This window comes from Miniopterus schreibersii (assembly GCF_964146895.1).
Source record: "Miniopterus schreibersii genome assembly, chromosome: 17".
Taxonomy (NCBI): domain Eukaryota; kingdom Metazoa; phylum Chordata; class Mammalia; order Chiroptera; family Miniopteridae; genus Miniopterus; species Miniopterus schreibersii.
Genome location: NC_138117.1, coordinates 18,144,645 through 18,163,212, shown reverse-complemented (window position 1 = coordinate 18,163,212; position 18,568 = coordinate 18,144,645). Strand labels below are relative to the sequence as shown.

At 38.1% G+C, this 18,568-nt stretch overlaps 1 protein-coding gene across 1 annotated transcript in view; it reads right to left on the bottom strand.

Moving 5' to 3' along the window:
- The window catches only part of XKR4 (XK related 4), a 219,396-nt gene that overhangs the window by 85,204 nt on the left and 115,624 nt on the right, over window positions 1–18,568 (bottom strand). The gene's annotated exons all lie outside the window — the stretch shown is intronic.

Genomic DNA, 18,568 nt, shown 5'->3' with positions numbered 1-18,568 from the left:
TAAGTCTTTTTTTTACACCATGAATTTCCCTTCCATTTTGTTTCATTTCTTGCATATTTTCATTGTCTTGATTTTGATGATTGAATTTGTGTGGTGTCATTAACAGATCTGTTCTTTGTGTTTTCTTCAAATGGGTAGTTAGTGTTAGAATTTTGAACAGATTCAAGTTTGGTCATTTTTAGCAGGTGATGTCTGGGACTTCCTTGAGGGCTACTTTTTTGAGGAGGCACTAATGTTCTCTTTTATGATGTCATCATCAAGTGATGATCATATCCTAGATAACTTACTCATTAGGGGTTGAAAATTGCATACATTCTGAGCCTGCCCCCCTCCCCCTTTTTTTGGCTAGAATACTTCTGCAGTCCCTACATCAATATCTTTACAGCATGTTTGCTTGTCTGAAGCTTATTATCTAGTAGGTCCTTTAAAAAGGTGCATAGGGACACTGTTCTCCGAGTTCTTGCGTATTTATAACAATACATGGTTATCAATCTTGCCTTGGGTAAAAATAAGGTTTCTTTATGCAGTTTAAAGGGACTTTCATGAAAAAAAAAAACATGTTCTTGTATCACTCCACAGCTGTGGCTTGGTGACCAGCCCAGAGCAAGCAGCTGGTGTTACCTTTCTTACAATTCTGTGCCTTTTCACAAGCTCATTCTTTTCTCAGAATAACCCTGGAATAGCCTTTCCTGCTTCTCTGACTGGCAAACTTGTTTTTGAACTGACAGTATTGGTTCAATCATCACCAATAATCATTCACTCTTCCATACAGTTACCTCTCTACCTGTTCGTATTAGTTGTTTCGGGCTGCCTTAACAAAGTACCACAGGCTAGCAGCTTAAACAACAGAAATGTGTTGTCAACCAGTTCTGGGGGCTAGATGTCTGAGATCAAGGTGTTGGCAGGGTTGCTTTCTTCTGAAGGCTGTGAAGGAGACTCTAGTACAAGCCTCTCTCTTGGCTTCTGGTTTGCTGGCAATCTTTGGCATTACTTAGATTGTGGATGCATCACCTTAATCTCAGCTTTTATCTTCACATGGTGTTTTCTCTCTTTTCTCTCCCTCTGTGTGTTGGTTTGTGTCCAAATTTCTCCTTTCTATAAACACACGGTCATATTGGATTAAGACCCACCCTAAGATCTCATCTTAACTTGATCATCTGCAAAGACCCTGTTTTGTTTCCAAGTAAGGTCACATTCACTGGTGCAGAGCATTAAGACTTCAACATTCTTTTAGAGGGGCACAATTCAACAGATAATACTCTCCTGTCAATGTTCAATGTTGTTCACCCTCTGACTTCTCCTCCTGTTTGGTGATTTACAAATCTGCATGTCCCACTCCAACCCTCACCAGAGATCCAAAACTGTATGTCCATCTGCTTACCCATATGTCCATCTACTTTCCAGATTTCCCACAGGTATATGAAAACAAACATATTCAAAACACCTATTATTTTGTTTCTAAATTTGTCCCATTTCCTATACTGGTAATCCACACACCATTCATTTGGTTATTTAAGATAGAAGCCTAGAGGTCATGCTAGGATCTTATCCCTCTCTTACCCCCTGTATTTGATAAAGACTATCTTCTGAAACTTTTATCTTCTTAATATGTTTTTCCCCCTCTCTTTCTAAAGTCTGCTTTTCTGGGTTTCTGTTTTGATTCTGTAACCTACTACTACAGTATGACCTTAAGCTTAACATGTTTCTATCTTAGCACTTCCTTTTGTTCAGAAAGAAGATAACAGTACTGCTTGTATAGGTTTATCTGAGAATTAATAAAATAAAAATGAAGGATTTAGCATGGAGCCCAGTAAATAGTAGACAGTCTATAAATGTTAGTTCCTATTATGAATCAACTTTGAACTCTCTAATGGGCTCTTTCCATTATTTCTGTATGCTTAAATTGAATCCAATCTCTCTCTCATCTTAAAAAGCTCAGTGATTCCCCACTGCCTAGAAGATGTGCATAAACTCAGGCAATGCAAATATAGACATTTAATGCTTTTAATTTACCCTTCCTAACCTAACCTTCGGCCTCTATTGCCTGTATACATCTTACGTCCCTATAAGATTCAAGCACTTGCTGCTCCTTGGCTATGAATTGACACCTCATACTTTTGCTCCTGTGGTTCCCTTGTCCAGAAAGGATGCTTCTCCACACCCTTTATCACCCTGGAATTTCTACCATTTCATGACTCACTTATCACCTCTCCTTCACCCTTTTTTCCCCACTCAGGTAGAACTGACATTCTAATGTCCATGCTCTTTAGAGTTCTACTATACTAGTATTTTATAGTGAAATGTGTGTTAAAATGGAGAAGTGTGGCTTCGAGTAAACATAACCTTGACTTTTAGTTGATATAATATTGACATGGTACAACTTATATTCAAGCCTTCAAGTAATTAAGAGACTACTGGTAAAAATCATTAACCATATTTTTAAAAAACAGACTAACAGAATATTTGTTCTTATAACTTAGGAAATTGTGATTATGATTGAATTAGAACCTTCATCCTAAATCTTGATGGATTGATTTTATGACAAATGAGGAATGTTCCAAGTGAGTGTGTGTGTGTGTAATGTTTTATTCTTTTTAAAAGACAAGATATTGCCTTGCAACTTTTAATCCTCACTTTGGCTGACTTATGGACATTTATAGTTTTAAAAGTGAACTGAAATACCCATGGGCCTGAGGCATCTGACCCGTCACATCTTTTCAGTGGCCAAGTAGAGAGGGAGGAGAGTACAAGGAGTTGGTCCTCAGGCACCTCATTATAGCTCAGGGTGTGCTGTGTTCCTGGGCGGCCTTAGGTCCTTGTATGTTACAGAGGCCAAGTTTACCAGCACCATTGAATGCTTAGAGCTGTTCAGGTCTAAGTGCAGTCATTTTCATTCTCTTTAAGGCACTTCATCACTGTTCAGATTATTGTTTTGTTATAATTTTATTGTTTATTTATTCACTCATCCATTCTAGGAGAAGAGATTAAGTTGTGTTTCTTCAGAATCTTGGCAGAATTAAGCAATATAAAATATATAGTGTTGTGAAAAGATGGGGAACAAAAGAATGGGAGGTCTAGATGGGTCAGGTCTAAAATCTTTTAGTGCCTGTGAGTAAGAGAGCTTTATCATGAGCAGCAGCTCCCCCTCCCTTTGCATCACGAGCCTGGCAGGTTTCACTGTCCACAGAGGCCATCAGTGGTGCCCTGTGTAGCAAGATTCTGAGATGAACACTGTAAATGTTGGCCTGCCCCAAGCTTACAATTGCCGGTTTAGTGTAGACTTTATCAGGCTCACCCCAAGCACCAATTTCTGAGAATGGAGAGTTGAAAGGCTTGTGGAGGTTGTGTATCAGTTCAGCAAGAGCAAAGCACATGAGTTTCCTGTGCTACAGACAGTACTTGTCCTAAGACCAGAATGTTCCCTCCTCGGGGAAATACAGCGGCTCATGGAGATGAGTCCAGGAAAGTAGGAAGACCTTTCTCTATCATTATAGACGTAATCATTTCGTTATCTTACTTGTTCAGCAACTTGTGTTCTCAACTGTTTTAATGCCCCAGGGAAAGTTGTCATTGGCTGTAAGAATTTGGCAAACAGGATGTGCAAAAACAATGTGTTAAATACAGCAGGGGGCTGATGCACAGTCCAAATAGTCTAACAGTATGTAGAGTCCTGTTCAGGAAGACCACACTCAAAGTTTCTGTGACCACCTACCAAGCTGGTAACTATAGAGATTGTGTCCTAGGAATTGTGCCCACAAACAAAAAGTTCAGTGTTTCCAATGCAAAGTCCCCTTCACCTAATGTAATGAATTCCTTTACTCATTCTTCATTCAACATTTATTGAGCACTTATTCAGAGATAGGCACTCCTCTCAACTCTGAGAATACAGCAGGAAATGAAATAAACCAAGAGCGAACTGGGCATGTGCCATCATTCTTCCAGGATATAATTTGAGCTGTGCTGGTACTTTATGAACTAAAGTTATATGCTGTGTCTTGGACTCAATTCAGCAACATTAATGGTCAGCGCGACTTGATTTTGAAGGGGTTTTTTAGTAAGTTATCTTTATTATTTAAAATATTACAGATGGCCCCCTTTTTCTTCCATTGACTCCCCCACCCCACTCCCTCCTGCACCGCAGACCTTCACTGCACTCTATCATAGAGGACAATCCAACTGATTTCATGCTTTATTTAAAGGGTAGCTTTGAGGAAAAATAAAATACATTCTTATAGGCTTTTCCCAAACTTCTTTTACGGTTTATGGGAATGTGTTCATGTTGATGTATTAAATATTAAAACCAATGCAAGATTTAATGTAAAATGTGAGATTTAATTGAAATTTATAGGGCAGCTTTTCTTAATTTTTGGTCTAACGCATAATTTTTAGCATGTTGCACAAATAACAGAAAACTGCCTACATCCTTCTGTTGTTTTAACATTGCTCAGAATTAAAATTAAACTTGCCGACATTAAAAAAAGATGTGATGCCACCAGACTCGAACTTCCAACCTGGTTTTGAATGTAGCTGAGGGGCAGTCCATGGAACTGGCCCGAGGAAGGTATGGCAGTGTATGTGAGCAGTTTCGAGGCTGTGGCAGAAGGCACTCAGTCCTGTGGAATGAATGCACATAATATGGTAAAAATAATTAAAAATAACTTTCTGCCTAAAATACACTGGTACTGGGTAAAACGCTTTATATACGTTTTCTTAGTCTTCTCAGACACTTTATGAAGGTGCTGTTATTTACACCTTTTAACCTATGAAGAATCTTTGCCATAAGAGGCTGTGGTCAATTAGGAAGGTCGCAGCTAGTGAGCAGTCGAGCTGATCATGGACACCATGTTTGTCGACCTCCAAAATCCATGCTATCTAGACACAGCCAGACCCACTTTCAGAGCATCCTAAGTTATTAAACAATCTCAGATTTCTAGTCCAGGAAAATGTGTCAACTACCCATGACTAAATTGCCACTGGTCTTATATTAAAATGTTATTTGGGTTAGAACTAACGAAGCCCCTTAACATGGAGTTGAACCTGATATACTGTGTGGTTCAGAGTAGCCTTCGAAGTGTGAGTTTCTAGAAGGCAAGGCTGGGATTCTGATCATGGGTCCTAACACCAAGCAGTCTGCTTATCAATATCTGCCTGAGACAATTGAATTTATTTATTGATTAACTTCCTCACAAACAAGCATGACCTTTCTTGAGCATTTAAAAAATTGTCTATATAATCCAAAATATCCAAAAATCATACCCAAAGGCTTGATATAGCTGAGAAGTCCCAGACTTCAAGTGTCGAGTGATTCTGCTTGACTCCCCTCACCTCACTGAGTCCTGCCTCCCAGCCTCCAGTCCAACTTTACTCTAGCCCTTGCTGAGTTTGTTAGTTTTGCACAAGGGTAACTGGAGAGCACCTTGGTGAAGCTGCAGTTTTTTTCTCCTAATCTCTGCCCTAGGACTATTTACCCTTAGGACCACCCTTGACCAAGGAGGATCAGAAGAGTCATTGAATTAAAGCTCTCCTCTTGCCTTTTCTAGGCATGCCCAGCTCCAGTTGCTCACAGTGGTGACCAGAATGACAGAGCATCTTGGGCTGGTGGGCCTTCCTTCCTTGTCTCCCTTTCTTGCTCCCTGGGACCACCTCCCCAAATAAACCACATGCGTACTCCCTCTTGTCTCAGGCTCTGCTTTTTTGTAGATTCAGGCTAAGACATTTATGACAAGTGAATCTAAAGCTTTATTTTTTTCTCATCAAAGATTGTGTGGGAGGAAGGACTAGGTAAGTAACAGTTGCCCAGATTAAAGATGCAAATTTTAAAACAAAATTTAGGAGAGCAATTTTTAAAAACAAACTGTTTTTTTATTTTTAGGAGCAGATGTCTCTAAAATCCATCTGACTTTCCATTTTCACCATGCCTGACGAAATTCTTACATTTTTTAAACTTATTGCTCAATTAATTTTGTCATACTGGGCATGCCAAACCCCCTCTTTCTGTAATCAGTTTGTGTTTTCAGGCAGTTCAGGCAAGAGACAATTCAGGAGACATGCTGTTCATAGCAAAAGGAAGACACTTCATGTTGAATATGGCAGCAGGGTAATCAAACACTACATGTTTGACTTTCTTATAACACAGTGAGGAAAACACCCTGTGTTTCCTGTCAAGAATATAAAAACTACTTATCCTATTTTCAGGAGGGTCACAGGTTTCAGAGCTGAGAAAAGCTACCAAAGGGTCTCTCTTTAGAAAACCTTCATCCAAGGTATTTCAACAATGTTTTCAGATCATGTGAACTTTTCAGAGCCATCCCCTCATATCTACCTGTTTACTAAAATACCCATTTATTTTATCATTGTCCTTCCCACCACCTACTAATTCTCTTTCATCCCCTCCCCTTTCCCTCTCTGCTTTCTACTAACTTCTGTCTTTTCTCCACATTAATATTTCATATGATACACCTTCCTAGATGTCTTCACTCTTCCCAGCATAAAGAGTCAATGAAGTGTAAGAAAGTATGGCCCAGTGAATTTCTGAACAGCTTTCATTACACATTTAAAGGACTGCAATTACTAGTTGAGAAACATGGCCTTGATTCATAAAATATCATAAAGGGATATTAAATTACATGCAAACCCTCTCAAGATGAAAAAAGAGCATAAGGAAAGTATAAGAACCAGTGAAACAAAAAAAATGGTATTTGATAAATGGGGTATTCTAATTCAAGAGTCCAGTTTGGGCCCCCGAAGCCACATGTTGACATTTCCGTGAACTATAATTTCTTTGCTGTTAAAAGGTAAATCTTGGTGGTAAGAGACACTAAGGGCCATCTCAGTGATGAGGCCATATTGGCTCCCCATTTGCTATTTCCCACTGCATTCATGAGTGGATGGGCAGTCACATCCACAGAGCTTGACATGATGCAACTATATCATATAGAAATACATCAGACCTCAATGTAATGTAAAGTATATATTTAAAAAACATCAACATTTCCATCCCAAAACAATTGCAAATTTAAGATTGTTCCCTTTATGGGGTTCAACTATGAAATAGATATGTTCACTAGCTGGTTTGTTTAATATTAGCGTGAATGTTCGTTGTGAACCTAATATACAAGGTAGGGCAAATATAGGTTTACAGTTGTGAGTACATGAAACAGAGTTTACTCTTGTATTATTATTTATTAATCATATGAACACTATAAACCTACTTTTGCCCACCCCTATATTTTGCCATCTCTTCTTGAATCCTTCTAAAATTAATTAGAAAAGAAAAATATACTTAAAATTGACGTAAAGGACAGTTTGCATAAAGCTTTTCTCATAAAGTCTTCAAAACTCTTTAGGTTTTAACACATTTTATTTATATTCAAATTCAAATGAAAAATTTTTTTCGTCTTAAAACGAACTGAAGTCCCCACAGAATAAATTTTGTTACTTATGCCTGCACAGTAAAGAAGTGGGAGATTAGGGATCAGACTCAGATCTTTCAACCTCACTATCTGGATACTCAAAACAGAGAGATTAATGGAAGTAATTCCTGAGGGCAGGATGCCCTGGGAGCAGAATCAAAGGTTAGTTCAGTTTATATAATGAAACCTAATCCATCAAACTTGAAATAAATATATAGGCAAGTGTACAGGAAACATATTCTGTTTTTGTTTTCTGATATAGCATAGTCAAGCTAACATCTTCCAAATGGACTACTCTTTGAGGCTACTAGCCAAACCATAGCTAAAATTATGCCTCATATCTTTTCCTTTGACTGTGCTTTATTTAGATTTTTTCAAATCTCTTTAATATGCATTTATTTATCATCTACTTTGTGGTATCTAAATATGTGGTAACATATTTTAAGAGATACATAAAAGAAATAAAAGATTTATTTTTGACTCTCAAGAATCTTTTATTCTTATTGAACACATAAGATATATAATTGTCATTGACCCTATAGGATCATGTGCTGTGAAAGGTGGTAACATATTTGTATAGGAGGCCAAATGAAAAGCTTTTAAAGTTTGATAAGGTAAGGGAAGGCTTTATAAGGTTGTGCAAGGTAGCAGTAAAAGAACAGGTTTTTGTGTTAGATCCTGTTGAGTTTGAATCCTGGTGCTGATTCTTACCAACCTGTGATCCTTAGAAAAGCTATTTCCTATCCCCTAGTCTCAACCTCCTCCTCTGTAAATCAGGAATAAACATATCCACTTCATTGGGGTATTGCTTTCTAACACAAGGTCTGACATATACCAGGAACTCAATAAATAATAATTTTCTCCTAAATTGAGGTAAGTCATAGTAAAATGTGGTAGAGTTGAAGGGGAGGGTATTACAGGTTCGTAGAATACAGAGCAAACTTTCAAGGACAGAGGAAAATGGGACATCTGTAAAATAATGAGTGTGTGTCTATCTGGGTTACAGAACTATGGGCAGATGAATAGATAGGAGCAGTAATGTGAAGACCTTGGGGAATTTGGATTTGTAAATAGCAGGGGATATGTTAGGTTATTCAGTAGGATCTCAGCTCTTAAAGATGCAGCCTTTCTATATTAAGGAATAACTAAAACCTCATATTATTAACTCTTGTTTTTTTACTCAGTTTGAGGTAGTTTGTTCTTCCTTGATTCTTTTATGTCCTGAAGAGTAAATGAAGGAGAGTTGTTGCAAAAATGGAAAATAGATTTGGCCAAGCAAATTCAGCAGTGAATGCAGATGAGAGCAGATAAAAAAATACTTTTGTAACATTTGAAGGAGAAGATGGATGGAATAGGTTAATGAGCTAGACAATGAAAGAACGAAACAGATTGGAGAGATATTTGAATGTTGTCATGTTTAAGTGATGGTTTGGATATACAGGAGGGTGAGGCTGGGGGAAGTATCCAGAATGACTCCTGGGCATGTAGACAACTGGAGGAATGGTGTTGCCTCTCAGTAGAGAAAGAACCCTAGTTGGGAAATAAGCCAGCGTGTGTGGTGGCACTGCAGGCCAAGAGTTGATTAGACACTGAGACTGAGAAGCCTTTGAGCTATACAAGTGGAGAGGTCAGGTAGGCAATTTTGTATTTGTACTTGGACTTAAAGCAGTGGTTCTCAACCTGGGAGTAATTTCTCACTTCCCTCTCCTCGCCACTCCCCAGGTTGCATTTGTCAATGCCTGTAGATGTTTTCGTTTTCAGAGCTGGGAGAAGGAATATTACTGGTATCTATTGGGTAGAGTCCAAAGATGCTGATAAATATCTCATATTGGCCACCACCCCATACCTTCCCACACCAAAAAATTATATGGCCACAAATGTTAACCGTGCTGAGGTTGTTGGTTCTTTGGGGGCAGAGGTAGAAGGAAGAAGAAATTCTTCTTAAGAATACTTGCAATGTGATTCCATCTAAACAAAATTCAAAAACATCCTAAATTAAGCAATCAATTTCTTAGTGATATAAGTATGTGGCAAAACTATAAACAAGAATGTAAGAACAAAGCACACAAAATTTAGAATGAAAGGCATGGGATTGGGCAAAGTCAAGAGGAGATTCAAAGATTATGAAAAACATATAGGAATTTTTAATAGGTGGTGGATTAACAAATGTAAGCTGAATTATTAAGTTTTATACCATTCACCTAGTTTATCAATATTCTTTTTATCCTTACAACACATAATAAGAAGCAAGGTAAAAAATCGAATGGCTAGGTAAGAAAGGATGAGTCTACAAGGAAGATGGAAAATAACAAAAAGGTAAAAAAAGCAGAATGTGATGTCACAGAACAGTCAACAGTCACTGTCAACAGTCGCAAACACAGCTGAGGCCAAGTTAATAGGACAAACAGGTTTCCATTGAGCTCACTCCATGGAACTCACTGATGATCTCAGAACAACTTCAGTGAAGTAATTAATGAGTGAAGTGTGTTGAGGAGAAAGTTAAAGTTAGCAAGTGAAACCGATGAGTCCAGACGACACTTTCCAGATGTTATGCTATGAAGAATACCAGAGTGAGAGCTGACCAGCTAGAGATTGAATAGGCTGTTGAGGAAACGTTTTGCTTTATTTGTTTTAATGAGAGACATGAAATGGTTTAAAACTAGAGAGAAAGCATCTCACTGAAAGGGAGATTTTGGATCTATACAGTAGAAAAGGGGATATTTGGTGGTTTAGGCTTCATGGGAAAGCAGGAGAAAGCAATGATTGGACACAGAGCCAGGTGGAAGGATTGGTCCCAGGTAGAGGGAAGGTCAGCTCTGCTCTTTATGAAGAAGAAAGTAAGTAAGTGGAGGGGAAGATGAAGACTTAGTGGAGGGGAGCTAACGGATCCCAATCCTACTCTTACTGTAAAAAAAAGGATGTTTGAAGAAGATAAAAGAGGTGGATGTCTGAAGAATATGGAGAATTTTCGAAGTAGTCTTTTTGGACACAGAATAAGTCAATAAAAGGAAAAGAGTAGGGTTATAAAACAATATTGGGGTGCAGAGTGGGGAAGATGATCACAAATTTCTCATGGCACCAATCTGTCTTGTTGAAACCACTGTGGTGGTACTTGGTGGTGCTCAGCTGCTCTGGTTCAGCTGAAGGGCTAGGTTCATCCAGGATTGGGACTTTGCCAGATGTACATGACAGGAAAAGAAAATATCTTGGTAAGAATGTTATGCCAAAGTAAAGAAAGGAGAAGACTCACGGTCCTTTTATTCAAAGAGGTCATGGCTACCTTAAGTTTAGAGAGAGACACACAAATCAACAACTATGCTAGGAAGCTGACCTGGAAGACACAAAGAAGGACGTGTCCTGTGCCAATAAGGGGATCACATCTGACTTTGTAGAAGGGATTAGCACTGAGTCTTGGTAAATGGTGTAGTATTTATTATATAGGCAGACTACCAAAATAAGGCATAATGGAGTCAGGTAAGGTTCAGTGGAGATGGAAAAGAAGGGTATGTTCCCCCAAAATAACTTTAGGATTTTAGGGAGACATAATGTAACATAATTAATGTACCCATTATTTAAATTTTTTTTTAAATCTACTTTTATGAAAAGAAGCCCAACCATTGTGTTTTCATAGTATTTGTACAAAAAGCAGAACATTCTTCCTTCCTCTACCCTTTCGACAAAAAAACCAACTTCTATAACTTGGAGTTGCTGACCCCAAATTTGTACATTGGTTCAGTACCAGTTGGCCATTTTTTGATAATATGGTGAGTAACCTAATCTGTTCTGAACTCAAGTGTCTCCCATCATTCCAGGTAGTTAATTAAGGACTAGGCAAGTACATTAATTCCTGTATATTATTAGGCCAATTTCTGAGCCCAAAGGGTGAGGTACTGAAGTTACACAGAAGGTAAGCAAGTGGTTTGGCTTTTGCTTCTAAAAATATACATTGTTTGAACCTACTGTTAATTCTGTTGGTTTGCGCTGTTAAAACACTGTTTTTCAATGACTGTTTTTCAGGTCAATAGATAGCCTGGCATAACCCACTGCAATGCACTGGCTTCTAGGTTCATAAGCCCTTGTTTTCTGCAAGAGACAGCACAAGAGGATTAAATGCAGAAATGAGAGATGACAGGGGGAGAAGTCAGTTTCAACTTTCCAGGCAGAAATTGGGGGGAAAGTCATAATAATTGCCACTAAGGTTCACCTTTATTTTACTTCTCCAATTAATGCTAGCCTCTCTTGTACACACTGCTTTGCTGAGAGGTATCAATTATGGGTCACACAATCATATAAACATGAATTTTGTTTCCACCACTGCCTAACTGGGAAAACAAGGGGAAATCATCCCATTTTTCCAAGTATTTTTTCTTTATTTTTAAAATAAAAATAATAACTTATAAATGAATATAACTTTAGCCCAATGTAGGTCTTCATTATTTTGCTGTATTATCTTATGTGTTTTTATAACACTTACCATGAATTTCAGTTAGTGCACTTAGGTTGTCTTCCCCAGTAGATTGTAAGTTTCTTAAGAAGAGGGATCCCAACTTATTCATCTCTGTAGACCAGCAGCACATATTACAGTTTTTTGCCCATGAACTAATGTAAAGTGGAGAATTATTATTTTCACATTTTACCCTTCCAACAGAATGGCCTTTGGGAGCATGGCAAATGATTTCGGTGTACTAACATTTCAGTACACAAGAGTGCATGCACTCAAAGAGTGATATATTTGACACATGAAATGAATTTAGGTACTTAAATTTATATTAATAGTTAAGGAACAATGCTTTTGTCTTTATGTAGTAAAACTAAAGTTCACCAAAGAATCGGAAATTGCAAAATGTACTTTACTTCTGAGTACCAAGTACAAACTTAGGATTGTAGGTTTTCCTTTCCTTTTGAATATTTCTTAGGAAAAAAATAAACAGGAAAAATAGGTAATATAAGAATTTTTTTTATCTGACACAATAATAAAATTTTCCAGTGTATTTCTTTCTTTCCTCTCTCTCTGTAACATAAGATGTCACAATGACCTTACTAGTTTTCCATGGAAAAAAATTAGATGCAGAGAGAGCAAACTGCCACAAAGAGAAAAAGAGTGAACAAAAGTCAGACAATTTACAATTTCCTGGGAGGCACCAATCTTCTGTTTTGACAATATGTACTGTACTAGAACATTCTTATACTGCAATTTTAATATTGAAACCGAATTTTATTATTCCCAAGTGCTCTTTCTTCTTGTGGGTCTATATTGCCCTATTTGTTACATCTGATAATAGAGAAACTTGTAACAACTCTTTTCCTGCAAAGTGGGAACCAGTGTCTTATGTAAAATATAAATGTCTGATAGGAGCAGACATGTTCATTCCTAGAGAAATGGTCTGTGTGTGTGTCTTCCCTTTCAGACTGTAACCTATTTCAAGCCAGTAACCATTTGTTTTCATTTTTGCATCCCAAGAGTCCAGCACAATGCTCAACATGTAGTAGGTTCTCAATAAATATTTCCAGATGGAAAGCATAAATTCCATTTCCCAATTCTGAGAATTCTTATTTCACGAAAAGGCAAAATTACACATTGCCTACTCCCTGGTTTGGGGCCCTACAATGAAGAGATATCCTTTGTTTTTTGTTTGAGGTTAGAACAAACTGCTAAAGAGCACAGAGGAGAGCCACTGAGGTCAAAATTGTTTTGTTTATACCATCATAGCCTCCTGCACTTTTTCCAGTTAACAGTAGGTACTCCACAAACACTTGTTGATATGAATAGAAAAAAGTCATTGGATTTTTACTTTACTCAAAAATAACCATTTATTGACAATCAAGAAATTTATCATGTTACTTTTGGCTTCAGTAGTCTCAGGATTATCTATTATTTATGTACAAATCTGTCATGATTCAATAAGATGAAAGAGATGGGCCAATGATTCAGGCTAGTCAGGGTAATTTTTTAGGAAGATGTTTACAAAATAGAGATCACCGTGACCTTTTCTTAGCTCCAAACCTAAAATGATTCAATATCAGCAAAGAGATAAACCCAAGCCAACTTAGCATCCGGCCAATTTTGTAATAGCTATAGTCTGACCCTGACCATTAATTCTAGTAAATGGGATTATTACTTGGTCCCTGTAAATAAATTACATCTTGTTACTAAATTTTCAGGAAATGGTTTCCTGTTTTCTTGTTGTTTTTTCTGGATTCTTCAACTGCATCTCCATTGTATAAACATCATCCTCAGGCTCAGAGTCCTGTTCTGAAGTCATTCTCTGTGGCGAGGACTCTGCTCCTTCCTGTGGACCTCTTTGCCAGCAATTAAGTCTGTGCTGCTGAGTATTTCCATAATGTTTTCCTGACATCATGCTTTTCTTGACTACCTGCTGCACAGATTGTGCACAGCAGTCCCTGTCACCCACAGCAGTGGAATGACCTCCAGATATTGAGCCTTTCATCACTGCCTGGGCTGAGCGTGGATGAGACCAAGGTCTGTCACAATCACTGGAAGGCTAGGGCTGACTTTAAGTGAACTCTCAGCTGAAAACTCCCCAGTTTCATCTCTTATCAACAGAGAGATACCAGAGCCAATATTAATAGTTGACATGGAAACACGATATAATATGAATCCTGCGATGTGATATGAAATTTTTTCTAACCAAAATAAAGTGATGGGGGAATATTTTAATTTACCAAAACCTCACTGGAAGAAAGACTAAAATCCCAGACTCAAAGAAAAAAAAAAGAAATCCGAGGTTAGAAAAATGATGGCTGATTGGGAGAAGAGGATTGGGTTTTTATCTATCTGTTTTTATTATTTGTTTCATGTTTCAGATACATTTAGATGCAAAGCAGGCTAATTCCATGCTACTTTAGATGTAACTGTTTTGACCACTCATCATCTAAGATAGTACGCCAAGTAATTCAGATAAATATTGGAAACGACTGACTATAAAATCTTTCAGAAATGAGCAAGCCGAAAATGATCTCAATTTTGTTTTTGCTCCTAGTTTGTAACCTTCCAGAACAGATGTCCTCAGATACTCTAGCACAAAAGAGATTTTTGTTATTTTAGAGGGCAGTGGCCGTGGTAGGAGTGCTGGGGTGCATGTGAATGGGGGAAGTAGCATAGTGGGAGAGAAATGATAAAGACTAACTAGCCGGGCAAGGAGACACAGTCAGCCCGAGGGCCTATGGGAGGAGCTGGGGCTTAGGGAAGCTTCCTGAGCAATCCCAAGAGCACGAAAGAACACCACGGGATGAGCTCTGTGCTTGTAATAAAGCTCTGTGGTTCTGGCTCCCCTTTCCCTCAACTCCCTCTTCCCTTGAATAAATGTCTCTCCATCTTGGCATGCCAGGCAGAGTGGCTGCCATGTCTGCAGGCAGTGGGCTGCAATCCTTTCTTTTTCCCGAATAAATCCTTTTGGTGACAAAACACTAGTCAATGTTAATTTTCAGTTGACAAAGTAAAAATTCATTTTTAAACACAATGAACTGAGTTGTAGTCATTCTCTTTTGGTATTGCACAGTTCTGTTCTGCATAATATAGGAACAATAACCATTTTAAGGTGGAAGAATCTGACACAAGACCACAAATATTTTTCTAAGGATGATCTTAGGAAGTTCAAATAGGCCACCTCCTTACTTTGTAGATGAAGAAACTAAGGGTCCCTAAGAAAAGTGAGAGCAAAGAGCCTTAGGACTGGAATTCAGGTCTCTGGAGCTTCGTGCAGTTTCCCTGCCCACAGTGTTATTTAGACATTTACACAAACACACAGTTGGATCCCTCTGTCTTCGGGGAATTATGTCAAGGTTTGTTGACAAAACACTAGTAAATCAAATGTTTACTATGCTGAACTCTGGAAAAATGGCCCAGAAAAGACAGGATTATAAAAAGCAGAGGAAAATGTAAAGTGATGTGAGCAAGGAAAGGATGTGATTCTTTTGTTTTTGTTTTTGTTGGAGGACTTGGGTAAGGGATTCTTATAGTTGAAAAAAAATTTAATGTAATAAGCAGGTGCTTAAATGAAAAAAATCCTAGAGAACTCTGATGAGTTATGTGCAGAACACCAGCCACCACTAATTCAAGTCTTCCTGAAACAATTATTTCATGGGAGGTATGGTTAAAGATTTAATTGACCAAGTGCCTCTGACATGTCAGGAAAGAAAGATAGGTTCTTAACTATTATAAGCAAATTTAATCAATCTCAGGCTATTTTTAACCAAGGCTACAGAGTCATCTCCACACTCTCCCTGCCCCTCTAGCAGTCCTATTTTTAAACCATAGAAAGTAAATGTTTATTAAAAGCTTCCCAGCCAGCTATTCCTTTCAATTAGCAGTCCGCTAAGATCCGATATCCTTCTGTTATTCCCTTAAGAAACATTTTAGCTGCAATCTGCATTTAATATTGAATTTGTACCAGAGAAATTAATTAGATACAAAGAGTATAAGAATTTCTTTATGCTTCCATTCCTTTAATTCAGTCCAAACCACTGTGCCTCTGAGTCATATCGAATACGCTTGGGGGTTGAGGCAGAGAACAGGTGGAGTAGAGCAGGACCACAGGACAGAACAAAGGAAAGAAAGAGGAACTGGGTGTTCAGACAGGTTAGCTACCATACAGGAATAAGGTGGAGCAGAAAAAGAGGAAGGGGCAAAGGGAAAATGGGAGGAATGGATATTAAAATGGGTCAGCTGCAACTCAAGACAGCTGAATTTTTGTAAACCACCTTCCTAAACCAAAATCAAAGTGATTTCTTTACATCTATGGATAATGAATCTGCTTAGCAGTTTCCTTTTTAAAGAGATCTGTGCTATAATCAACTTTGAAAAAGAGTTTTCTCTAGACAACTTACAACTTTAATCCTGAATCAAAGGGATGTGTTATGCCCCAAGCACTACCACAGATCAGGATTGAGAGCCCAGCAGTGTGGAATGGACCAGGAGAGGCTGGAGCTTGCATAGGACTGTTCCCGTCTTCACAGCCTAAGATTTGGTGTTGCTGGTCATAAGACCAAGGACAAGGAAGATTCAGTGTTTGGGTGGGTAACTTCCCTCAACAGACTTTTAAAACTCTGAGAGGATGCGTGTGAACCTGTCTTTGAAGCTGTAAAATAGTAAGAGATATTATGGGATATCATTGTTATGTAGCCATGAGCCAAAGTCTAAGATCCCAAGATGGCAGAGACTTCATGAAACTTATCAATGAATCTTCATGCCTTTAGTTCAAATCTCCCTAAACCATGAGGGTCCATCCAATTTTTAGCATTTTCAGAAATGCTATAGTATTCCTGTGTTAAGGCTTTCACTCAGTGAGGAGTATGAAAAATATGGAAAGTGTATTAAAAACTCTAGTCTTTCTCTCAATTACTAAAATCATGGGTAGCCACTTTCTTCTTTTCATAGAATATTGGGCAAGCACATCTTGGGAATTTTCTGGACAAAGGCATAACGAGGTGGTTTTGTAGAGTAAATAGTTCTAATTTGAATGGGCTCCAAGTTGTTCCTGGGAATGGCACAGCCCAAGGGTATGGTCACCAGCAGCAGATCTGTCCAGAAGGTCTCTATCAAAGACTAGGTTAGTTATCCTTGCAAAGCTCTGTTTTATTTATTCTGCAATATTGCCCAGAAAATGATCCTCACTGACACTGATCAAGGCTGGACAGAAACTCAACCATATATTGCATTTCTAAAAATTCCCATCGGAGCCATTGTACTATAAATTTCTGACATTTAGCACCTGGTTATTCATCTCTGTGTCCTTGGAGTCCAGTACAGTGTTGGGTACAGAGCAGCTAGTCCATGAATGAGTGCTAGCACTCATCGCTAAAGAAGTTAGTACCTGTTGTTTCAAATAGGTCTCCCTCTCCCATTCCACTTGGGTATCCGGTTAACACTGCTCTAACCTGGAATTGCTCTTTCACTAGAAGATTTAGAAAAATGGATTTTTAGTCTTAAAGATTGCTACTAATAAAAATGATGTCATATAATCACCTAGTTCAGGAATGGCAAATGTATGGCATTTATGCTCTCACCCTCCTCTTCTGTCCCTGTAGTCAACACTGATGGTCCATCAAGATATTCCTTCCAGATGGGCCTTTGGACCTCAAAGCCTTCTCCACCCAGATCTGGCATTGCAGAAGAACCTGCCCTCCCCTCTTGATCTAATTTAACCATACCATTTTATGGATGGAAAAATTGGGGTTCAGGCTATTAGATGACTCTCTCAACAGCTAGGTAGAGGGGCGATTAGCTCCTAGACTTAAGCAAGTTGTAACCCATTGTGTTCTCTCTCTCACTTTTTCTGTCAAATATTTTTTGTTGTTATTGTTACTGTTTGGGCCAGGAAGGGAAGAGTAGGAACATAAGGATAACAGAAAAGGAAAGTTTTGCAAAAATATATTTTCTTATTTCCTTTCCTTCTCTAATCATGAGCAAAAGGAGGGCCAATTGACTTAAACATTATTAATAAAAAAAATGGAAGCCTGAAATTGTTTATTTTTAAATATGCCTTGATATCACTTCATAAGTATGATCCTGGATGCACACTTGCTGTCATATAAAAATACCTTTCTGCCAAGCCTGCATGGTTCAGTGTTTGAGCGGCAACCTATGAACCAGACCGTCACAGTTGATTCCCGGTCTGGGCACGTCCCTAGGTTGCGGTCTCGATCCCCAATAGGGGGCGTGTAGGAGGCAGCCAATTAATGACTCTCATCCTTGATGTTTCTATCTCTCTCTCCCTCTCCCTTCTGCCCTCTGAAATTAATAAAAACATAAAAAAATACCTTTATTTAAAATATTGATGTGGAGAGATTTGACTATATGTGAAATTTACCATGCTCACAGTATCTAAATTAATAATAATAATAATAATAATAATAATAATAATAAATAATTATTAATAGTAGGACTTTAAAGGCAGATTTCTTAATACTATAAAATATATTATGGTAAAAAAAAGTCTACTCCTTAAAACAAGAACAAACAAACATTTCCACTTCAAGACCTCATCAGAAATACCAAGCAATCCTCTAGTAATCTTTTTATAATAAACACAGCAAAGGCAAATTTGGCCATCAAAGGCGTTTTGTCAGCATGGCAATTTCCCAAGGAGTTAAATGTCAGAACAAATGGTGGCTCCTGCTGTTCTTCAAGGTTAGTG